The following is a 9,273-nucleotide window of genomic DNA, read 5'->3' as shown; positions in this document are numbered from 1 at the left end:
AGAGAAAGCGCACGTTTGTAATATGTAGCGTGTGTTGCTTTTATGTCCAACAGAAAAGCATGTTTTTACCTGTCACATGTGTGACATCTATATAATAGTAGGTATATAAAAACACGCGCGTATTCGAATGCAACGTTGTGTCAAAATTTCAAAGCAATCGGTGAAGACCTTTCGGAGATTTAAGATTTTGAACAAACGAACATTTACATTTTTATTTATATAGATATATATAAATTATTATTCTACAATCTTTTTCACAGACATAATTAACAACATGCATATCCCCGATCTAACAGTTGTGCATATGGTTTTTAAGCTAAGAATTGTTTTCCTTACAGTGAGCTGCTTCTACTAGTAGCTTACACCGTAGTGCCTTCTTTCTTTGAACTCATAAGTCCCCATCTTTTCTCGTCAGTTGCCATGTGGCCATTCATCCTTCCTATCTTTTGACATTTCTTTAGTCTGCCATAGGCTTGCATCTGTTGCAAAAAAATCTGCCAGTTACTCTGCTAAGGAGCCATGCCCATAAGCATGCAACTCACAGTTGCAGACTCCCCTTTTTCACTTTTGCTTCTTAAAGCGTAATCTGTTGAAAGGCTTTTATTTCTTCTTGTTCCCTTCCCAAGATCTTAGATTAGCTAAGCATAAAACGCCTGATGCAGAAACTAAAAAAAGTTGTTGGGGATTCCCCCTCACTCACATGAAATCTTAAAAATAAATTCCTTTTATTATTCACTCATTCTTTGAGCTTGTTCCAGGAACGCAGGAGCTGCCTTATCGTTCTCATGGTCTTTGCTTATTCAGCAGAAAGCAGTCACACAATCACCCACAATGGACAATGGACAGCTCTTAAAGGAGACAATCTTTTCATCCCTCCTAACATCACACTCAGGACACACTCTGGTCCTTCTCCTCCCTTCTCTTATCTCCTGTGGGAAATTACTGTTAACTGTACCTCTACAGGCAGTCCTCGACGTACGACCACAATTGAGCCCAAAATTTATGTTACTAAGTGAGACATTTGTTAAGTGAATTTTGCCCCATTTTACAACATTTCTTGCCACAGTTGTTAAAAGAATCACTGCAGTGGTTAAGGTAGTAACACAGTTGTTAAGTGAATCTGACTTCCCCATGAACTTTGCTTGTCCAGGTGATCACATGATACTTGGACACTGCAACCATCATAAAAATCAGGCCAGTTGCCAAGTGTCTAAATTTTGATCACACGATCATCAATACATGATCATCTTCAACCATCGTAAGTGTGAAAAACAGTCATAAGTTACTTTTTTCAGTGCGGTTATAACTTTGAATTGTCACTAAATGAACTGTTGTAAGTCGAGGACTACCTGTATTTGTAGTCCATGATCATTGTCCATGATTTCTCTGGTGGTTTTAAAAACCTGTAATTTCTTTTGTTATTTTCTCTGTTTGTTGGCATTCTTTGGGATACATTTCTCTTCCTTTCTTGCTTTTTTTAAAAAAAATTTTTTTTTTAAAAATGAGATGGGGTTAATTTGGTGTGTACCAAGGAAGAAATTAGCCAGCAGATTGTCCCAGGGGACATCTTAGGGACCCCAGATCTTTACCAGTCACAGTTACAGCTTCCAAAATTTCTGCCAATATAACTCAGAAAGATTATATATCAGCGACCTGCCTAGAGTCATATCTCAAAAGGCAGGTATTTCAATATTTACAGTTTTCTGCCTATTGCAATTATGTCATCAGCTCACACTCCCCCCAAAATTGCTGAATGTGCCAATTACTGCTAATAGCATAGAAAATGCTTCCAAAGAAAATTCTCTTGTCAAGACAATACAGTAGGCAAAGATCATACAAAAAAGGTATATTTGAGGAGAAGAGAAACGAAGTTCATTATATTTCTTTAAATATAAGGCCTTTAAAGAGAATTTATGTGGTAATGTAAACATTGAGACAAAATGAAATCCAGGATGGCAAAAATACAGAACACAACGAAACACAACTGAGCTGTAGAGTCCCTGGTGCTCTCTGAACTTGATTGTGTGTCTTGCAGACATTACATTACCAAACAAGCTAATATCATCTTTAAATGTCGTCTTTACTGCTAGCATTGATGATGTTACCTAGTTTGGTAATGAAACGTCTGTAAGGAAGCAACCTAGCTGAGAAAGGACTAAGGACACCACAGTTGATCCCTGAGCTACAAATATTCTCTTCTGTCGGCAAACTGAGCTGAACGTACAGATCTGTCCAAGTGTTTCAGATATTATTTATTAAAGAGCTCTAATTTTCCATAACCTCTATATTGTCCAGTTCATCTCCCTAATATACTCATTCCTTCCTCCTCCCTGCATTGGGCTAGCCTTGATTTACTTTACCTTTACACAGTAAATATAAAATCTGGTTGCCCTTAATGGGGCAGCAAATGCACTTACTTGGCAAGATAACCTTTCCCCAAGCCTCAGGAGTGCTATTCCGATCTTTAGCGTTGTTGATAATGGAGGAAATTTTCATGGGGAAAAAAATGCTTCAGCAGTGGATTTCACACACGCAAATCTCATATGATATAATAGTTTGGCGTTTTTAAAGGAATCATTCTTGACCTTTTCCCATGGAATTGCATCTCCCTTTAGAGATACTGGGTCATCTATCAAAACCTGAAGAGAAGCTGAAAGAAGAATGTAGCTATTGACAAATACTATGCAAATACCATACCTCGACTTACCACCACAGTTGGGACTGGAATTTTTGCTGCTAAGTGATCATTACGTGAGTCATGTGACCATGTCTCTTTTTTTGCCACATTTTTAAGCGAATATGGCTTCCCCCGTTGACTTTGCTTGTCAGAAGCCAACTGAGCACTGCCCTAACCAGTCATTAAATAAAAGGCCATTAGTTGAGGATTTCAGTTTTCCTCATCCGTTTAGATCAACAAACTTCCTTGCTGGGCTGCTGGTTGGAGCTAATAGACGCTGTACACCATAGACCTGGAAATAGGTTGTTATCCATAGTTCTTCCGTGTCTTATCTACAAGATGATTATTTTTGCAATTTGCAAGAGGGAAATTTGCAAACATATTCTGAAATGTATAACACCAAGCAACATTTATAAAGCCTTAGTAAGACCACATTTGGAATACTGCATCCTAGTTTTGGTCACCATAATATAAAAAAGATTTTGAGACTCTAGAAAGCGTGCAGAAAAGAGCAACAAAGATGATTAGGGGGCTGGAGGCTAAAACATATGAAGAACAGTTGCAGGAATAATGTCTAGGTATGGCTAGTCGAGAGAAAAGAAGAACTAGAGGAGACATGATAGCAGTGTTCCAATATTTGAGGGGCTGCCACAAAGAAGAGGGGGGTCAACTTATTTTCCAAAGCACCAGAAGGCAAGACAAGAAACAATGGATGGAAACTAGTCAAGGAGAGAAGCAATCTAGAACTAAGGAAAAAATTCCTGACAGTGAGAACAATTAATCAGTGGAACAACCTGCCTCCAGAAGCTGTGAATGCTCCAACACTGGAAGTTTTTAAGAAGAGACTGGACAGCCATTTGTCTGGAATGGTATAGGATCTCCTGCTTGAGCAGGGGGTTAGACTAGGAGACCTACCAAGGTCCCTACCAATTCTGTTATTTTATTTCATTTAAATATCAATTATAAGAAGCTGTATAATAGTTATTAATTTTGTAACAAATACAGAGACTCTGGGAGCATACCTGGAGAAAAAGAGTATTTGATGGCAGAATCCAGTCAAATAAATTATGCACTCCAGCTGCAACTGAGCCAAAAGAAAGGCCACATGAGTAGAAACCTAAGAAATGAATACCAGTGGACACTGCCGTAATGGGACTGCATTTTCATTTCCAGCATGTTGCCGTGACAGATGTGGAAGGGAAGCCTCTGCAACCGGCTTTCTCGTCACATTGAAGCCAACCAAAAACTCTGCAGGACACTGATGGGATCAATTGTATCCGAGAATCCATTTGCTCAGGACTTTGAAGCCAGGATTTTAATAGGTGTTGCTAACACGTTTCCTTAACGGAGTAAAGTTGGAGAATGAAAGATAAACATGTTTGATGCCTTGAAGATCAAAAGGCAGGAATGAAAACGTGTATGTGTGTATGTGTGTATTCATATTTTATAAGAAACCAACCCAACTGTGGCAAGTGGTTTATGGATGAGGCTTTCTCTGCCATCAGTCAATGTGTGCATGATGGTGCTGCAGTTCCAGAAACTCCTGACCTAGTTCTGCCAGCTACAATTGGCCAACACACCTGAAAAGCACCTGAAGAATATAACTGAGTTGACTGCTGCTAAATGTAGCTTAGCCTTCCCTATAGCAAAAAGGAAGCACAAAAATGATTTCTTTAAAAAAATATGGATGCTTTGAATCAAGCCAGATCAGTTCACCGGCACGGACATGAGGTGTTTGTACTGGAAACATGATGCACTGAGAGATTTCAATATTATTTATTAAAAAGCTATTTTAATTATGAATACATTTTAAATGTAGCAGTAAGGTAAGTTTGGTGCTACCATTTGAAAATGAAAAGTGCACTGAGACAATCATTACACTCGAAGAAAGACGTTGTTAGACTCAGTTACTCAATGCAGTTTACAATCACAAAAGTTGTTGAAGCATAAAGCACCTTTTGGGTTTCACAGCAGCGACCACTAGGAGACAGCAGATGCAGTTTAAATGCCAAGCAATGATTCTTGGTGCTTTGCAACTTTTCTGAGCAACGAAACTGGAGAATTTCCTTTACTCCTAGAAGGGAATTTCTCTTTTCTTCTTAATTACGTAGAAGGCCATATTCCTTTCTAAAGAAAGATATGTGGGCCTCATTTGAAACACAACCATTTGGGCTATGTTCTTCAGGATGTTTCTTTGTCTCTGTGTGCAATGCATGTTAACACACAAGAAGAAGGGTTGTTGTTTTTTTTAAATAAATTTTAATCCTTCAATGTTTGTGTCTTGCTCCAAGTCCATTTCTTCCTTTTCCCCAACGTGCACACTTATGCACACTTTTGTCTTATTACAATTGCTTGGGTGCATATTTACATAAACCTAACAACTTGGCCATCCCTGCAAAAGCACATTTAGGGCCAACCACACTGATGGATCACCTGGATTACCTGGCTGTGATCTGTGGATTAGTCTAAGAGGGAAAGAGAGAAAGATCTGGGCCAAAGTAGAGGGAATCTGGATGAGAGATTGAAGGACACTAAAGTTATGAGTGGGTGGTTCTTTAGGATCTTTTAAATTAAGCTAATTTGTCAGTTATGTAGTTATGTCCTAAAACAGTGATGGCGAACCTTTTAGAGACCGAGTGCCCAAACTGCAACCCAAAACCCACTTATGTATCGTCGGGTGCCAGGTGGGTGTGGCCCATTGGGTGGGTTTGGCCCACTGGGTGGGTGTGGCTGCCGTGGTAACGGCAGACTGGGTGGGACTAAAAAATTCAATCAATTCCAACTTTGCGAGATCTTTTTTTTTCCTGCGAGAAGTTGAAATTGATTGATTGAACCTTTCCTTTTTTTCACATGGCGGCAGAGGCCAAATGCGAAAAGGTTTTATAAAACCCAGCTGAAGGCCTAGGACTGGGGCGACGGCATGCGTGCCCCCAGAGAGGGCTCTGAGTGCCACCTGTAGCACGCGTGCCATAGGTTTGCCACCATGGTCCTAAAACATTGAGCAGAAATCTGTAAAGATTTGCATGAATGGCACATCCCAAGCTACAACTTACTACATAATATATAACCAACCAACCAACCAAACAGCACCTGTCCTCCAGAGCTAGTTGGTAGTTCACTCCTGTGGCAATTTCCTTACTTCCCCTATCTTACTGTGACACTGAGCAATACCAATACTCCCTGGATGGGTGCTATGGCACTCTGATTACTAAATTTGTGTCAGCATTTCTCCAATGGCTTGGGTATACAAGATTTGAGATTCATATTCCCAAGATCTTCTATTCCCATTCTGTACTTGGCTCTTTCTCTATTTATCTGTAAATTGTTTATAAAATATTGTTTCTGTATAGGTTCTATACATCATCAACCACCGTGTCTTTTTTGAGTTAGCCTCATCCAGTACAACATATCTTTTTTAATTTATGATTATGAAAGTTCAAATCTTTTGGAACCTGCATAAGCCCAAATTATTGCTTTAAAGCTTACTGATTGCTTAAACTGGGCCACATACGTATACACAGGTTTTAAATGATTTGAAGTTTTAATTCTCAAATAGTTATTTTATGGCAACTTCATACTGATTTATGACTTGGGCAAAATAAATATTCTTTCATGCTTGCTTAACCATTGCTTGCTCTTGACCTTTTGTGAAGTGGGAGCCCACCCATCATGGCTTAGCACAAAATGTAGAGCCAAGCCTCCAAGGGGTGTTTAACAAACATAATATTTCAACTTTATGAGAAATAAGTAAATCTGGTCTGTGTTAAGGGCCGATACTGAAAATGCTGCACGTGTTGACCAAGGGTTTATTGTCATTATTGAAGGTTGCTATTAGTGTAAGTTTGACTAATGCAATATTTGATTTAATGAGAATTGTATGTTGATACCAAGTTGCATTTAACGTGACCTAAAATTTAGTTAATACAAGGCTAGCACAAGTGCAAATGAGGTGAGGGTATGCACAGTTGCGGTTTTAGATGTTGCTAATCTTCATGTGTGCAAAATGGAGAGAAAAAAAGATTCCTTAAGTGGAAACAGTGCAAGTTTTAAAAAAAAGGCTTAGTATTACATGACAGCAAAAAACTGATATAATTGAGCAACTTGAATGTGGTCCTAGAAAGGCTAAAATAGGATATTGGATTTCCTGAATGTAGGTTTTTTGTTTTTGTTTTGCTTTTATTTTGCTTTGTAAAACTACTCTGGGAGTCTGTTAACCATAAATTTAAATAGTATCCTTTGCTGTAGTATTTCATTTGCTGTAGTATTTCATTAATACACATTACCCATTTTCGCCAACCTGGAACCAGTTACCACATTTTTCACAGAAATATCACTTTGAACAGTGTGAATTTATATATAATGCAACTATTTTGTGGGATTCATTAACACCCACCTATGTTCAACCTTAGATAAAAATGTCTCTGTGCACTCAATGGTGGCAGACTGCAAGGGAGAAAAAAGTAGGGAGATTTTTGGAAGGGGGAAAAATGTTGCTTTAAAAACATGCAAATAGATATCTGCTAACATACCATATGGTGTTACATCGCAATTGAATCCAAAATTTCTGCGCCTGAGACAGTTAAGTGAGTTTTGCCTCATTTTATGACCTTTCTTACATGTTGTTAAGTGAATCATTGCAGTTGTTAAATTAGTAGCATAGTTATTAAGTGAATCTGATTCCCCGTTGACTTTACTTCTCAGGTCGCAAAAGTGATCACAAGGCCAGGACACTGCAACCGTCATAAATATGAATCATCTCAATTTTGATCATGTGACCATGGGGAAACTCCAACGGTCGTATGAAAAATGGTCATGTCATTTTTTTTCAGGTCCATTGTAACTTCGAACAGTCACTAAACTGTTGTAAGTTGAGAACTACCTATATTTTGGACATGCATGAAATAAACAAAAGGTCTATTTGGACAGGATGAGTAAGCAGGAATACGAATGGGATATGAGGCAAATCTAATATTCTCTCTCTATATTGCTCCAATCTGCCCACACTTCCTTCCTAATTGTCACTTGGATCAATGTGCAGCATTGTGCTGGATAACCCTTTTTTCCCACCAGGTCTCTAATGCAGACACACTTCCTTATGCATTCGCTTTTAGGATTAAAACGGTTAACACCAATTGTAACAACTTCACATTTTATTAAATTAAAATATTTCTGGGGTCTTCAAGATCAGGAGCGTGTTGCAGGAGAAATGCTCGAGCTGCAAATCTACAGGGAGAATAAATTTCTTCGGCAAATATTGCAATTCCATATGCTGACAAATGTATCAAGCCATACCGGCTCCTGCAAGCTTAGGGTGCAATAAGCGTAAGTTTGGCTGATGCGTTGGCATTGATTCTCTCCTTAGAGGAAAGGTGGGCAATCTGTGGATGTGCAAATCCTACGTACTTCCCTTGTAGTCCCCCCTCCCAGCAGCTGAATGATGGAATGATTTCCACTGGAAATAAATAAAACAGAATGTAGTAAGGAATTAATAGACTTAATGTACTTTGAAACACACACACACAGAACAAAACAGGAAGGGAAAGAAAAATGATAAAATTGCCTCCAGTGACATTTCCACTTTAAAACTCATGGTTCTTACTGGGCAAAACCAAGGGCAATTCTATTTTACAAAACTGTTGCCTACAGCTATGCCCTTGAAAATTCAGGTTCTTGCCTTTTAACATAAACTGGCTTGGATCAATATCGTTCTCAAATGAACTACCAAAACACCGTATCTACTTGTGTATAAACCCATCCGCAAATAAGCCAACCCTCAATTTTTTTTAATAAGAATACTATTAAAAATATGCCAGCTGTGGACCAGCCAACTCTGGACATTTTCATATATTTTAATTCTCAGGGTTGTCTTATCCAGGGGTAACCCACAGATTATCAATTTTTCATGGCATGTGGTGAAACATTTTATTATCACAGATGGAGTTATCTGCAAGTATACTGTATATGAGGTACACAGGTACTTTAAAAAGTATTATTACCATGCATCCTTGCAGATAAGCCCATCTGTGGATGAGGCGAACTGAATTTTTTGGATGTATTTTGGCACCTAAATTTCTCAGCTTATTCATGAGTACAAATGATAAATACATTCTCAAACCTATGACATTTTATTCCTCTTTGCCCTTTGACGTTCTAAATTGTCTTTACCTCTAATTTTGAAGCTTTATAATTCAGGGTGTCAGTTTTCACAAGCTCTAAAAGATATTTATTAACAGTATTTCAAGAGTGCTTCAGCCTCAAAGGACACTGGGTAGCAAAACAACTAAAATTAAAATGGCATGATTACCCTGGGAATCCTTGCATTTTTCCGCACTGCCATCCCCAACCAATACTGATCACTAGACTTCAGACTGAATAGACACATAAGCATTCAGGAGCTGAGGTTGGGATCCCCTATAGAATAAGTAGGAATTCTCCCATGCCTGCAGCACATGGTATGGGCCTTTAAATAGATGTCCTTTCACAAAAAAATAGAATCCATAGAAAACTGCCATCTGCTGATACTCTCAGTCAGTGGACTTTTGAACCACTACTTTTTCTACTTTACTTAAATTTTATAGGGAAAATGTATGTCCTGT

Source organism: Protobothrops mucrosquamatus, unplaced genomic scaffold, assembly GCF_001527695.2.
Source record: "Protobothrops mucrosquamatus isolate PMUCROS unplaced genomic scaffold, P.Mucros_1.0 scaffold539, whole genome shotgun sequence".
In the NCBI taxonomy this organism is placed as follows: Eukaryota; Metazoa; Chordata; class Lepidosauria; order Squamata; family Viperidae; genus Protobothrops; species Protobothrops mucrosquamatus.
Note: the sequence above shows the minus strand (reverse complement) of the source record.